Below are 17002 nucleotides of genomic sequence, written 5' to 3'. Positions count from 1 at the left end.
AGATTAGATATGGTGGAGGAGGTGATAAATGAAATATAAAAGAGAGAAGAAGAAGCATATAAAGAAGCTGAGGCACAGAGAGAAAAAAGGATCTCTAAGAATGAAAGAATATTGAGATAACTGTGTGACCAATCCAAATGGAAAAATATTCACATTATAAGGGTACCAGAATAAGAAGAAGAGAGAAAAAGGGATAGAAAGTGTCTTTGAGGAGGTAATTGCTAAAAACTTCCCCAATCTTGAGAAGGATAGTCTCTCAGGCCATGGAGGTGCACAGATCTACCAACAGAAGGGACCCAAGGAAGACAACACCAGAACATATAATAATTAAAACAGCAAAGATTGAGGATAATGTCAGACTATTAAAAGCAGCCAGAGAGAGAAATGAGATCACATACAAAGGAAAGCCAATCAGGCTATCATCAGACTTCTCAGGAGAAACCTTTAAGGCCAGAAGGCAGTGGCATGACATATTTAATGCAATGAAGCAGAAGAGCCTTGAACCAAGAATACTTTATCCAGCAAGATTATCATTTAAATTTGAAGAAGGAATTAAACAATTTCCACATAAGCAAAAGCTGAGAGAATTTACCTCCCACAAACCACCTGCACAGTATAGTTTGGAGAGACTGCTATAGATGGAAGTGTTCCTAAGATTTAATAGCTGCCACCAGAGGTAATAAAACCACAGGAAAGAAAGCAGAACAGTTAATTACTAAGCAAATGCAAAATTGAATCAACTATCCCCAAAGTCAATCAAGGGATAGACAAAGAGTACAGAATATGATACCTAATATATAAAGAATGGAGGAGGAAGAAAAAGGAGGAGAAAAAAAGAACATTTAGATTGTATTTGTAATAGCATACTAAGTGAGTTAAGTTAGACTCTTATATAGTACGGAAGTTTACCCTTGAACCTTTGGTAACCATGAATCTAAAGCCTGCAATGGCAATAAGTACATACCTATCGATAATTACCCTAAATGTAAGTGGTCTGAAAGCACAAATCAAAAGATATAAAATCACTGAATGGAGAAAAAACAAGACCCATGTATATACTGCCTACAAGAGACTCAATTTAAACCCAAAGACATACACAGACAAAAAGTGAAAGGATGGAAAATGATATTTCATGCAACTAATAGGGAGAAAAAAGCAGGAGTTGCACTACTTGTGTCAGACAAAATAGACTTCAAAACAAAGAAGTAATGAAAGACATTACAGAATGATAAAGGGGTCAGTCCAACAGGAGAATATAACCATTATAAATATCTATGCACCCAACACAGGAGCACCTACATATGTGAAACAAATACTATCAGAATTAAAAGGGGAAATAGAATGCAATGCATTCATTCTAGGAGACTTAACACTCCACTCACTCCAAAGGACAGATCAACTAGACAGAAAATAAGTAAGGACACAGAGGCTCTGAACAACACATTTGAACAGATGGATCTAAGAGACATCTACAGAACTCTACACCCAAAAGCAGGAGAATACACATTCTTAAGTGCATATGGAATCTTCTCAAGAATAGATCATATACTAGGCCACAAAAAGAGCCTCAGTAAATTGAAAAAGATTGAAATTGTACAAACCAATTTCTTAGACCACAGAGGTATGAAACTAGAAATAAATTATGCAAAGAAAATGAAAAATCCCACAAACCCATGGAGGCTTCACAACATGCTTCTAAATAACCAATGGATAAATGAACAAATAAAAACAGATATCAAGCAATATATGGGGACAAATGACAACAATAATTCAACACAGCAAAATCTGTGGGATGCAGTAAAGGACGTGCTAAGAAGGAAGTATATTGCAATATAGGCCTACCTCAGCAAAGAAGAACAATCCCATATGAACACTCTAAATTCACAATTAATGAAACTAGAAAAAGAAGAACAAATGAGGCCCAAAGTCAGTAGAAGGAGGGACATAATAAAGATTGGAGAAGAAATAAATAAAATTGAGAAGACTAGAACAATAGAAAGAATCAATGAAAACAAGAGCTGGCTCTTTGAGAAAATAAACAAAATAGATAATTCCCTAGCCAGTCTTATCAAGAAAAACAGAGAGTCTACATACATATACAGAATCAGAAATGAGAAAGGAAAAATCACTATGGACACCACAGAAATACAAAGAATTATTAGAGAATACTATGAAAAATTATATGCTAACAAACTGTATAACCTAGAAGAAATGGACAACTTTCTAGAAAAATGCAACCTTCCAAGGCTGACCCAGAAAGAAACAGAAAATCCAAACAGACCAATTACCAGCAACAAAATTTAAAAGGTTATCAAAAAACTACCTAAGAACAAAACCCTTGGACCAGATGGCTTCACCCCTGAATTTTATCAAAATTTAGTGAAGACCTAATACCCATCCTCCTTAAAGTTTTCCAAAGAGTAGAAGAAGAGAGCATACTTCCAAACTCATTCTATGAGGCCAGCATCACTCTAAAGCCAAAACCAGGGAAAGACACTACAAAAAAAGAAAATTACACGCAAATGAACATAGATGCAAAAATAATCAACAGAATATTAGGAAACCGAATTCAAAAATACATATGAAAATGATCATCTACCATGATGAAGTAGGATTAATTCCAGGGATGCAAGGATTGTACAATATTAAAAAATCCATCAACATTATCCACCATATCAAAAAAAGAAGGACAAAAACCACATGATCATCTCCATAGATGCCAAAAAAGCATTTGACAAAATTCAACATCCTTTCATGATAAAAACTCTCAATATAATGGGTATAGAGGGGAAGTATCTCAATATAATAAAGGCAATATATGATAAACCCACAGCCAACATCATACTTAACAGTGAGAAACTGAAAGCCTTTCCTTTCAGATTGGGAGCAAGGCAAGGATGCCCACTCTCTCCACTTTTATTCAACATAGTTCAGGAGGTCTTCTCCACAGCAATTAGTCAACACAAAGAAATAAAGGGCATCCAGATTGGTGAGGAAGAAGTTAAACTGCCCCTGTTTGCAGATGACATGATATTGTACATAAAAAACCTTAAAGAATCCACTCCAAAATGACTAGATCTAATATCTGAATTCAGCAAAGTTGCAGGATACAAAATACACAGAACTCTGTTGCATTCCTGTACACTAATGATGAACTAGCAGAAAGAGAAATCAGAGAAAAAATTCATTCACAATTGCCTTAAAAAGAATAAAATACCTAGGAATAAACCTAAACAAGGAAGGGAAAGACCTATACTTTGAAAACTACATGACACTCATAAGAGAAATTAAAGAAGATACCAATAAATGGAAACACATCCTGTGCTCATGGATCAGAAGAATTAATATTGTCAAAATGGCCATCCTGCCTAAAGCAATTTACAGATTCAATGCAATTCCTATCAAAATACCTACAGCATTCTTCAATGAACTAGAGCAAATTGTTCTAAAATTCATATGGAATGACAAAGACCCCAAATAGCTAAAGCAATCCTGAGAAGGAAGAATAAAGCTGGGGGGATTATGCTCCCCAACTTCAAGCTTTACTACAAAGCCACAGTAAGCAAGACAATTTGGTACTGGCACAAGAACAGACTCATAGACCAATGGAACAGTCTAGAGAGCCCAGATATAAATCCAACCATATATGGTCAATTAATATATGACCATGGACATACAATGGGAAAATGACAGCCTCTTCAACAGCTGGTGTTGGCAAAACTGGACAGTTACATGCAGGAGAATGAAACTGGGTTATTGTTTAAGCCCATACACAAAAGTGAACTCGAAATGGATCAAAGACTTGAATGTAAGTCATGAAACCATAAAACTCTTAGAAGACAACATAGGCAAACATCTCCTGAATATAAACATGAGCAACTTCTTCCTGAATGCATCTCCTCGAGCAAAGGAAACAAAAGCAAAAATGGACACATGGGACTATATCAAACTAAAAAGTTTCTGTATGGCAAAGGACACCATCAATAGAACAAAAAGGCATCCTACAGTATGGGAGAATATATTTGTAAATGACATATCCGACAAGGGGTTAACATCCAAAATATATAAAGAACTCTTGTGCCTCAACACCCAACAACAAATAACCCCATTAAAAAATGGGTAGAGGATATGAAGAGATAATTCTCCAAAGAAGAAATTCATATGGCCAACAGACACATGGAAAGATGCTCCACATCACCAATCATCAGGGAAATGCAAATTAAAACCACAATGAGATATCACCTCACACCAGTAAGGATGGCCAGCATCGAAAAGACTAAGAACAACAAATGCTGGTGAGGATGTGAAGGCAGAGGAACCCTCCTACACTGCTGGTGGTAATGTAAGCTAGTTCAACCATTGTGGAAAGCAATATGGAGGTTCCTCAAAAAACTCAAAATAGAAATACCATTTGACCCGGGAATTCCACTCCTTGAAATTTACCCAAAGAATACAAGTTCTCAGATTCAAAAAGACATATGCACCCCTGTGTTTATTGCAGCACTTTTTACAATCGCCAAGATATGGAAGCAACCTAAGTGTCCGTCAGTAGATGAATGGATAAAGAAGATGTGGTACATATACACAGTGGAATACTAAACAAATCCTACCTTTTGCAACAACATGGATTGAGCTAGAGGCTATTATGCTCAGTGAAATAAGCCAGGCAGAGAAAGACAAGTGCCAAATGATTTCCCTCATTTGTGGAGTATAACAATGAAACAATACTGAAGGAACAAAACAGTAGCAGACTCACAGACTCCAAGAAGGGTCTACCGGTTACCACAGGGAAGGGATGGGGGAGGGCGGATGGGAGGGAGGGAGAAGGGGATTGAGGGGTATTATGTGTAGTACACATGGTGTGAGGGGTCATGGGGAAGACAGTGTAGCACAGATAAGGCAAATAGTGAATCTGTGGCATTTTACTACACTGATGGACAGTGACTGCATTGGGGTATGGGTGAGGACTTGATAACATGGGTAAATGTAGTAACCACATTCTTTTTTCATGTGAAACCTTCATAAGGGTGTATATCAATAATACCTTAATAAAAAGTTATTTTAAAAAAAAGAAAGGTGATTTCTATTAGTTACTCGGTGGCATGGAAAGATTTCCTTAGTAATTTTAGTTGAAAACAAGCAAGTGTGCAGTTTATTCTCTTAATATAAAAGTGTGTATGTGTCTGTGGGGTGCGTGCACAATGTGTTTGTAGAGTAATGTCTAGAAAAATGTTCACAGTGATAGGTTCTCAAATGGCACAATTTACCATTTAAATGGTAAATTTAAACATTTTTTCAGGCATACACAAAAATAAAGATCAAATGATATTTATTACCTGTCTCTCTCACCAGAATGTAAACTCTGTGAACGCAGAAACTTTGCTTGTTCACTACTTTATCCCTGTTATCTAGATACATAGCATGTGCTCAGTGAATATTTGTTGAATGAAAGAAAAAAGAAAATGCAGAGGCTTTGCAGGGACCAAATAGTAGTTCAGATTGCTGGAGTTCAAGTGCCAGCAGGGAAAGAGTGAAAATGCAGTGGACATCTGAGCACATCTGATTGGGCAGAACCTTACATCCCAGCATAATAGTGTGGATGTCATTCTTTAGGAAATGGGTAGCTTGCTCACTAAAATGAGAGGGCAGGGGATGGATACTGCATGATTTAGCAACAGCCCACAGCCTTCTGCATCTCTTGCTATGGAAAAGAAGAGAAGAGAAGGAAAGAAGGAGACAAAGAAAGAGAGAGAGAGAGAGAAAAGAAAGAGAGAAAGAAAAGGGAGTGGGGAAGGGAGGGAAGAAAGAAAATGGAAGGGAGGGAAAAAAAGAAAATACTCTGTGAATAAATAAGATAATCAGACTTTCCTTTTCAGCTGTATTTGATGGAGAATTTTGAGCCAGCTAAAGCTCTAGGACTTGACATTCACTTGCTGGTTGATGGAGACCGTGAGAACAAAGTGAAGATGCTTCCACTTCCTCACTCCAGTCTGACCACCACCACCTGCCACGCTGAACCGCACGGAGGCTGCCCTGGTGGGACGGAATACAGAAGGCTCCTGAAGCCAGAGACTCAGCAATGCCAAAACACAGTAAAGTCACAGTGTCGAGGTCAAAAGGAATCTTATTCTGGATAGTTGGTTTTCAGCAGTGCTAGGACTTCCCACGTTTTATACTGAGGCCTTGTGTGGGCAGGCACAGGCCACTGAATTGGTTCCATTGACCAACCCTTTGATCTCAACATGTTTGAAAAAAATAGAACATGTTGTCTTAAAGACTTTTCTCCCTTTGAGATGTTCTTAATTATTATTAAGAAAAGTTCCCCAATAGTCACTCCACCCGCTTCAGCTCAACTTCCCTAGCAGACAGAGTGGTCTTCTTTAAACATGAATTCTACTCACCACTCTCTGGCTCCAACCCCATCATTGGCTCAATATTGCTCTTAGAATAGTGATCAAAGCCCTTTGCGTGGCCTTCAAGGCTCTGCCTGTCTCTCAGGCAGTGTCACCTTAGGCCACTCTTACCCTTCCCCATTATGCTCCAGCCCTGTGACTGTCTATCAGCTTCTCAAATATGTTATGCTCCTTCCTCAGACCTTTTCTGTAGTATTCTTGGTGCTTGAAATTGTATTGCTCCCTTCAGCAATCTGATTGGCTGCCTCTCATCCTTCATATTATGGTATAAATGTCACTACCTCGGGGACCTAGTCAGTCTCATGCACCAGAGCAGGCTGGGTAAATGTCAGGCGCTCTCACACCATCCACCCAGCACTTCTCCACCACAGCACAAACTCAATTAGATTTAAGTAATAATTGGAAAGTTATTTGTTTTCCCCTCGAACAGGCCAAGTGGGTCCCAGCACAATGCTGGCCTGGGTGACCTAACTTAAACTTTCTTTTTCAGTGTTATTATCATCCTATGACATCAGTGGGTTAATGAATGAGTGGAGTGAGTAACAGGGGAAACTATATTTCAACAGGTTTGTTGTAAAGGGGACAAGAGAGCCAGGGTGGCAGCTGGACAGCCCTGGGGAGTTGTCTCAGTCAGCTTCTGCTGCCATAACAAAATACCTCAGACTGGGTGGCTTAAACCACAGAAATTTACTTCTCACAGCTCTGGAAGCTGAAAGTTCAAGATCAAGGTGCCACGTGGGTTGGTTTCTGGTGAGAGCTCTGTTCCTGGCTTATGTATGGCTGTCTTCTCTGTATGTCCTCACATGGTGGGAAAGAGAGAGCGAGCTCTGTGTAGTCCCTTCTTATAAGGGTACTTATGATGCCATCCCAAGGGCCCATCTCCAAATACCATCACGCTGAGGGTTAGAGATTCAATGTACAATTTTTTTTTCCATGGGGCTCTAGGAGGGCAACACAATTGATTCCATAGCAGGAGTTAAGCAAAGACTTTTTAGGGTGAAATGTCCTGGGCAGGCTTAAATGCTGAGGGGTAGGATGAAGTTTCGTGAGGGAGAGGAGACAGTCACGGAGGGTGGGAGCAGAATGGAAGCAGAGCCCTGCTGCTTCGTCCAGGAGGGCAGGCGCAGCTGACCCGTGACGTGGGAAGAGGGCAATGGTGCTTGCAGTTCCCGGGGACCTTTTCCGTACGGTGGCAACCTCAATAATGGCTTCTCATTTCCCTTTTAAAGTAACATGATGGGATGCCTGCTGAGGGGGTGGCATGAGAATGGAGAAGGCTGAAATTGCTTAGTGGAGAGCGTGAGAGCTGGCTGAGGACACACTGCCGCAGAGCGTGGTGGCCGGCAGAGGGCGCTCGCCTGGAATGTCTGCAGGCACAGAGTCCTTGGCGCTCTGAGATGCGTCTCCATCACTGCTCAGCACCTGCAGGGTGAAGCAGGGAGGGAGGACAGCAGCCTTGGGCCAAAGCCAGTCAGCCGGTGGCAAGCAGGCGTGAGAACTGCGAGCACTCACCGGAAAGTGGTTTGGATTAGGATCATGCTGGTGGAAGGGGCTGACTGACAGGGAGGAAGCGAAGAGGCCGAAGACCTTCTACAAGACAGGAATAACAGCCGAGAAACCTGGAATGGGAGAAGTTTGTGGTCACAGAATGGGAGTTAAAGTCAGATTTCAAGGGAGGAGCAGTCCCCAGCAACACTATCGTCCAGCGCATCCGCTTCCGAGTGAGTGGCCCAAGTGGGCTCACGGTAAAGCCCCGGAAATAGAGAAGACCGCGACTGGAGATCAGTCTACTGAAGTCAAGGTCCAGCGCTTGGAGCGAGCCAAGGCCGGTGAACAGCCTCCTTACAAAATTCCGTCCTCACAGGCTTATTCCCCGTGCCCAGCCCTGATTCCCCGTGGGGTTGTCCTAGCTGCCCGGCTCTCTCTCTCTCTTTACCTATCAGCGCTTCACATCTTGAGGCTCTTTGGGACAGAGGAAAAGATAGAGGAGGCAAGGAACTGATAAAGAGGACTACACAAGCCATTGAAATCACAGATTTCGGGTGATACTGACATTTATCTGATATGCAATTATTGTTCTTAGCTCCCAAAACCAAACGAAAATCTTAGCACTACACAACTGTGTGATGGGAAATCGTTGGGGAAATCATCCTTTAGGGCTTCTCTTCCAGCCAGCACTGCCACATAAGCATTTTTTCCTTCATACAGGAAAAAGCTGGGATAGTTACGGTAACTACTGTTTTCTAGCAAGAATTGCCAAGATTAGAAAATGCCTCAAGACCATCTCACTTAGTTACAGCACATATCATTAACAGATCACAGCGCTTTTTACTGCACATGTCAGATACAGCTTTAGAATTAAGCTGACAATAAAACCATCTGGGACACTTGGAGAATGATTAAATGCAAAATTATTGAAGTTTTTATTTACTGATTGACAAACTGATTTTATTGTATTGTTGGAATTATAATATAGTTCTTCTCACAAACTATTTTCAAGGTTCATTCTAAAAATAAACTCTGTGTACATTAAACCAAAGTAAAAAGACTATTAATTTTATGAAAGTTTAAAAATAAACAGGAAAATTATTCTTGGCATGTATTTATATATCTTACTAGGGCTTTTTTTTTTGACGTATCTACCTCTAGTATATCACTGGTATTTTTATAAAGAGTATATTTTTTTCAATATAATTTGTTCTTCATTTTTTTATAAAATTACCTGCAGTCTCCTTCTGTGTTGCATTTGTGGTTAATAAATTTGAAATTCTTACATCATTGATTATTCCTTCTAGTAAAGACAGAACAAATTCTGAGGAAAAAAAAGATTCTATTTCTGTTAGTTTATTCTAAGTGAAGTTTAATTTCAGCCCAAATATTTTTATAGATTCTGTTGCTTTGTCCCTATTCAGAGTAACTTTTTTTGATAAATTTTGTCAAATAAGTTAACTATGATTCTTTTGACTGTTTTACCATATTTAGATCTTAGAAAACAGTCCACTTTGTCAATTTCATTCCATCAAAGACTCAATCCAACCTTTGAGATATTCCAAAGGTCAATTATAGAATTTTAAAACTAAAAATATTTTGAGTCCTCATTATGTACTTTGTTCAGTTTCTTCCCATTTTTGTAGGGATGTATTTTAATCTTTTCTTGTTTCAAGCTTTGTTTTCAGTAAGTTTACACATTTCTCAGAGTTTCCAAAGGTTTTTTTTTAGATTTTAGGACTTTTGAGTACTCTGATTAAAGATTTCAACTGATTTTAAGCAAAAGACAATCAAATGTAGAAGACTCATTTACAATTCTATTTTAGAACATTAAGATTGATTTAAAAAGTAATTCTTCAAAAGCACAAGCATTTCTGAAATCTGATGATGCAGCAGAAAGGGAGAATGAATACTACCATTCTGAGACATTTTATTTTTGTCACTTACTCTGTTTGTATGTGTCTCTTGCCTGAAGTTTCAGCCCTGGACAAGTTCACTGTGGATTCACTAAGACCAAGGAAAGACAATGGAAAGTTCTTGGGGTAAAAGCATTTATACCCAGCTTTTTTCTCACAGTGGCAGGTCAAACGCTAGAATCATGTCTGCACCCAACAGTCTTCAGGTCTGTAATCCTCCTTTGTCTCTGCTTCTGCCCAGAGCACTGGGCCGAGCTCTTCATAGAGTGACTCAGTTGATAATAGCTTATTATCTACAGGTGTGGAAGCAGTAGCCTAGCAGTAGGCCAGTTACATCATTAAGTAGTTTACCATAAGGTGAGGATCCTGGCCATAGGAGCTTCCATTTTCCCCACAATGTGTTTCATGAATTTTGGCAACATCTGTTTTAATCGGTAGACTATTTCAACTTCTTTGGATGAATTATGAATTACGTGGGTACAACAATCAATTCTAATTTTGCTGTCTTCCATAATTTAGTAAGAACATTGCTTTTATCATAAAAATTTGCCTCACCAAAATTACATTTTTTATCATCCCAAAATGAATACATTTAACTAAGCAGGGAAGATTTTAAACAAAATTACAATTACTCATTTTCAATAATGTAAGATGTTTCACTTTGGCAAAATGACTTCCAAAAGCTTTATTTCACTTCCATCAACTGGATGAGAAATCTGATTCCATTAGTGAGATTAACTGATATTTTTTTAAGTGTCTGATGGCATTGATTCAACCATGTGCCAAGATTTTCTTCTGTCAATGGGACTGCCATAGTAGCAGCATTCATGAACTTTTTTATGCATGTGCAAGGAACTATAGAATCCAACACGAGTAAAATCAATTTAGCAGAACAATTATTTTACTTAAATGTAAAACAATGCTTCACATGCTTAAGTGTAAATGCAACTTTTCCAGTGCTATGTGGTAAATTGTCAGCTTGGACAGTTTTCTTTTAATAATTACTGACTTGAGTAGATTTATAGCAAAATTAAAAGCCTGTTACCATTGTACAGGAGTGTTCAGAGTATGCCCTCCAGGAGGACTGCTCAACCCCTGTTTCCTGAATTTATTGCACACACTCTTATCTATAATTTTCCCCATGTCCCACTGCCTCTGCTGACTGGCAGCCTGGTGACTTCATGCATCCTGAAGACTGTATGTGGTGAGAACCGTGGGACCAGTGGAGAGAAAAACAACAAATAATGCTAAATATTTCTTCTGCCACCACTCATAAGATGGGAAGGAGGTGACATTCACTAACAGCATGTGTTGGAGCCCACTTCATTTTTGTTAGCATGTTTTGCATGCTTTATTGGGAGTAGACTTGGGTTATAGTTCAGTCTTCCAGGCTTACCATGTGTTAAGGAGAGAATTCTATTCAGTGAACATGCATCACACAGGCTATTAGGCAAGACCATGTGAGAAGCCTGAAACACTAAGTGGAGGGTCTGGCAACTCCAACCCAGCTTCCTTTAATGCAACTATTAATGATACATCCTTTAAAAAAGGAAAAATCCAGAACAAAACCAGATGGAATGCCTGGACACCAAGGGTAATGGGTACTGTCACAGGCAAAGGGAACATATCATCATGCTAATGATCTGTTACAGCCCAATGTTTCTGGTAGTTGCTACCAGTTGATGGGAGGTGAACCATAGAATGAAGCCTCCTAGGCCTCCCGGGACTCTAGAAAGGCTCTAAAGTGTTATCTGGGTTTACTCTGTTTGAGGGGAACCAACAAGTTTATGTACTCCAAGTGCTCTTACATAGAGATAAAACATGTTTTTAATTAGACTGCCTAGATCTAGGACTCTCTGTCCCCTCTGTCAAAGATCCTGAGTGTGCCGTGCTCTAGCACACCCCTGCACTTCTTCTCTGCCAGCTGAGCTATTTGTATGTTCCTAAATCTGTCTATGCCAAACTACACTCATTATTGTAAATACTTAATTAAAAATTATATGAGTTGATGGAATTGATTGCAAAAAGAAAAATTACTATTTCTTCGAAAACTCACTGAATTCTTTGGAAAGAGCCAATAAAGACAAGTCACTAAAGAACTCATTAAATTAGATGCTGGTGAAACCACTGTCAAAACTGTGGTTGGGGAAGACATTAAATTATTGACAGATTCTACATTCAGGTTTATTTGCACATGTTTTAGGTTTATGCTTGGCTTGAAAGAAACTTAAATTGGAATTTGTAGATTGTAAACAACCTAATAAACTGTGGTGATAAAAAGTTAACACAGATGGGGCTCTTCTATGTGCCAGAGGTTGCCCCTTATTATGTCACTGGGTCTCTTCACAACCACAGAAAGCCGGCACTTTTCTGATTCACTGTACTGTTTAATCAGCTGCAACCAGAGAGTTAAGGCTAAGTGATTGCCCAGTATCACATGGCTGACTGACAGTGAAACCAGGAGTAAATTCTGTACCTGTCTAGCTCTGACACCTATTTATACTCCACTTTGCATGCTTTATCCCTGGAGGATAAATTTCCAAAGAAGCAATTTGCTCCATAAAAGTTCTGAAGCAGTTAAACAGGCTTAGATGGTCAACATGTGGCCATGAATGGAGGTATATATCAACAAATCAGAAGTTTCACCAAACTCTTGCCCCTCTCTTCTGCCTCCTGTTTACTGAGCCTGAAATTATTTTTTCATTCCACAAATAAAGATACAAATGTCCTCTGTCAGAGGGCCCAAGGGTTCAGTCCAAAGTATGTTTTCTACATTTTGAAAAACCTGACAGAGCCTTGTCAACATTCTCACCAGAGCAATTACCAAGCATTGTCACATTCGCAGCTGCTTTTATAGCTCTAAATACTTCTAAGTGTCTGTATATGGTCAATGAATTTGCTGGGAGGCCTCTCTCTGGCTGGGGTCAGGAGCAGACAAAGAGGAAAGGAGAAGGGTTCTAGGCTGCAGACCACTTTAGGGACACACAATGGGGCTATGCATACTTTGCCAAGTAGTCAAGTGATAACTGGCCATTTAATGAGCATCTACGAAGTCCTGGAGATTAGTTCTGGAGATAGGTTCAGGAAACTTGCCTGAAACCACACAGCTCCAGCAAAAGAACTGCAGTGCAAGCCCAATGTGGGCTGGCATCCCTCTCCCACCATCTCTCTGACACTTACTTATGCAGAAGAGCAGTTGCCTCACTGAGAAGCTGCATAAGCCCAGGGGTTAGCTGGTGTTGGGTATGGAAGAGGAACCTGGGGCGGGTACTCTTCAGAGAAGCCAGGCAAATTCAAGGTGCGAGAGGCAGAGAGCAGAGAACAGGACCCGGGGAGGGGGCGGGACGGAAACCAGTCTCTGAACTATAGTGACTCCGTTTACCATTTACCACTATTACAAGGATAATAAACATTCTTTGTAGAAATATTGGAAAACACAGAAAAAGAGAAACAGGAAAATACTTCTGCAGACCAGAGAAATATTATTTATAATTTTATATGCCGTATCTTTTCAGTCTTTTGCTCTGTGAACACATTTTCTTTTTCTTTACAAGATGGGACAATATGCATTTTTTCACCTTCTAATATTGGGTAAACACTTCCGACATTATTAAAATTCTCCTACAACATCACTTTCAATGCCTCATAGTGCTCTAGACTAGGGAAATTGAGAACACTAGCACCTACCTGGTCTGGAGTCAAATTCCAGCTCTGCCATTTCCAGACTATGTGACAAACTCCTCCACCCCAGTGGGGATAGTAACAGAGCCTCCTCTTTGGTGTGCTGGGTGGTTAGATGAGAAAAGCAACTGAAAGCCCACATCATAGTGCTGCCTAAATGTTAACTATTATCATTTTCAGAATTTATTTAACCAATGCTTTGTCCTCTGACATTTGGGTTTTTCAGGTTTTCACAAGTATGAATAAGATGCAATGAACACCATTACAGATAAATCTCTGTGCTCCTCCATAGCAACATCTTGACTGGAAATTACTAGGTGAAAGATATGCAGAGTTTAATTCTTCAGGAGATGTGTACTGATGGGTGATTAATTTGATGGTCCCTTGAAGGGAGCAGCTATGATATCAGGAACCAATGATGAGTCTTTAGTCAGGAAGCAAACAGCAACTAGCATTTGCACACTGACTTCAGAATGTGGGGCTTAGCAAGTCCCAGCAGACCTGCTGGCCTCTGCCCATTCAACCACAGGGATGGGCCTGGGAGAATGTTAGGGGCAATTGTTGGCACTGAACTGAAGGAGAGACGGACAGGAGGGGGTCAGAAAATACTGGAAAGAGCCAAGGTGAATAAAAACAACTCCTATGATTTGCTGCTTCAGATTCTTTAGTGTATTGCTAATTATTGACAATTATTATGTATACATTTTAATGTGGTTACTGCTCCCAAATTGTAACTCAGGTTAACAGGACATGTATGGTTTTGTGGTCTGCAGAATCTGTTGAACTTTCACACTGTGACAACCTTTTATTCTGAGATTATGCCCTATTCTTATTTTTTTGGCTTAATATTCTTTTTAAGTAGAAATGATGGGAATAATGGGTAATAGAATATTTTAAAGCCCCTTACTTGGCAAATAAAAGCTGGCCACCTTTATTGGTCCTCCAATTTTAGCTTTAAATTTTATTGGCCCCCAGAATCTGTATGCCTGGAAGCTAATGCCCAGGTGACACATAATACAGTCTTTAAACCTTCATTTGTCCAAACAACACTCACTGAGTGCAGGTGAACAGGAATTCTTCCCTTGACAAAGAGCTTGCGGTCTTTGGGTCACACATTAGTGTAACACAATAGAGGCTGCAAAACCATTGGTTCTCGGGGTGACAGGCTATAAGAGACAGAGAGGTAGAGAGATCATGGGGATCACGGTCCATCACAAGGTCTTCTTAATATAGAAGCCTCTTCTTAAAGGAATTGTTTAGTTCATTATTAAATATTGGTGCCCGTAGGGAAATAAGATCCACAACAAGGAACACCTCCTCAGAGTTCCAAAATACATATTTCAGAAATTAAAAAGACAAAATAGAATCAAATTTAGGACAGGAGTAGAGGTAAAATATCCTAGACACTAGAATTTATAACTCTTAGTGGAAGAAATCAGCTAAAGTCTTTAAAAAGATATTTATTAGGCAATTGTTTGGTTAAAGCCTGTCAAAGGGAGGAAAATGAATGCCTAATCTCATAAGACAGGTACATGAGAACTATAGTAAACTCTTTCACAGTCTCTAAAACCTTAAATAAAAAGAATCACAATCAAAACATCATTAGTGACATCCACAGCACATTGTAACAACACAATTCAGCCAAGTTACAAATTCTATACAGACTTAGAATACAGTAGGTATCAGTGAAATAGGAGACTATGCTGTTTGGATATATTTACATGAGCAAATACTCTCTAGTCTATTAAAACTACATGGCTAAAAGTGCAAAATATAAGTATTTCTGTTGTTTGAGCCAGAGAATGTTTGGATTTAAGATGTTAAAAATCACAGAATATCTATCAAACTCTTTTTCCCAAATACTTTCTTTGGGGCTGGAGTGGAGGATGTAGGAGAGAAGTTCTTCTGGAAAGAACATTTGTAAACATTCTGGCAGAACCTTCTGAGCATTTACATGAGGCATGGTTTTTAATGGTTTGCCAGTTTTGAAGGTACTTGGCAGCCCCTTGAACAAAGGGTATACTGTGTTACAGCACAGAATTCCAGCAAATATCCAAGCAATTGGGAGGGTTATAGGCATGGCAGTTATTTGTTTTATTTTTCTTTAAGGATGACGATAATTCTCTCAACCAAAACTGCTAGCCTCCAACACCCGAAAGAGTTTGTGTTCAAAAGGAAAAACACAGAACAAGCTTCATCCAAACTTTCTCCTTTACTGGCTTCAAACTGAGGTTGTTGCCAAGAATTGCAATGACTGAATTCATTTAGTGTGAATAAACAAGTGATGTGAGCTTAAAACAGTTAGCAATAGCCACCAGCTCAATTGCTTTCTGTTGCTTTCTCTGGATTCTCTGGATAACAGTTCATTCTCTGGATCAAAAATACTTGTGTTGTCAATTCACTGAATTAACACAGATCACTAATCATCTAGTTAAGTTACAATTGGATATATCCTGGCTAGTGTCACAATTTGAATTGCAAAGAAATCATAGGAGGATCATTAGATATTGAATCATGAGTGACATTATCTTTATCTTCTAAGGACATTACACTAGCTACAGTATTTCTGAAAGCAGAAAGCTCTATTATATTCATTTAGACAATGCGACAAGAAATGTTGATATATGAATAAATGTATGTCTCGCTTTAAAGATGTACACATTGTTTTCTAAAAGACAAGAGAGTGTTTTCTGGCACCAGTCTTGCAAAAAGTCTCCAGTGTTTTTTTAATGTTAAATTCAAGTATATCAATAAATGAAACAGCAAAAAAAAAAATCATAGCTAAAAATGTCAGTGTTGAAGTAACAGTTGTAAATTATTTGTAATGATTGCAGGTACTTAATAAAAGCATTCAAGTGAAAAAAGCTGGAATTTTCAAGTCAAATTCCATCACACTGTAATAAAAAGTTTACTATAAAGAAATGGTTTCCAAGGTCTGGCCAGATAATAGAAGTGTTTGCAAATCTCACTGCCACAAAACTTACAATTTTAAATAATTCATGGCAATGAATGCTTTCTTTAATTATTGAAAAGTTCTTATTCAGATAAGGTAAGTTCGTACTCACTTCCTATAATGAAAATGATTCCAACCCTTGATTTTGTAACACACTGTGGTGACAGAAAACATATTGCTGGATAACCAGGAAAATAGAAACAGATTAGAAATGAAGCCAATTCCTTTATTTTCCTTACATTAATGAAGAATGCTGTGACTGTAATTACCACTAGCAGAGACACATAAAGGGCTTCTACAAATGTGGCTGGTTTGTGTAGGAACAGCCCGTTTTAAATTTACATTGAGCCAAATACACAACAAAATAGGGAGATGAACAGCCCCTTGAAATACTGGAGAACACTCTGATCCAGTGCCAAATGGAGATGTTAACATCATAACCTAAAGATATTTATTAGTTAGCTGGTGCAACATAACACAGAAAGTGATCATGAACTCATTAAAGATTAAATCCTTGGCTTACTAAGCTGTAGAGTTTAGAACACATGAGG

Source organism: Manis javanica, chromosome 3, assembly GCF_040802235.1.
Source record: "Manis javanica isolate MJ-LG chromosome 3, MJ_LKY, whole genome shotgun sequence".
NCBI classification, from domain to species: domain Eukaryota; kingdom Metazoa; phylum Chordata; class Mammalia; order Pholidota; family Manidae; genus Manis; species Manis javanica.
Note: the sequence above shows the minus strand (reverse complement) of the source record.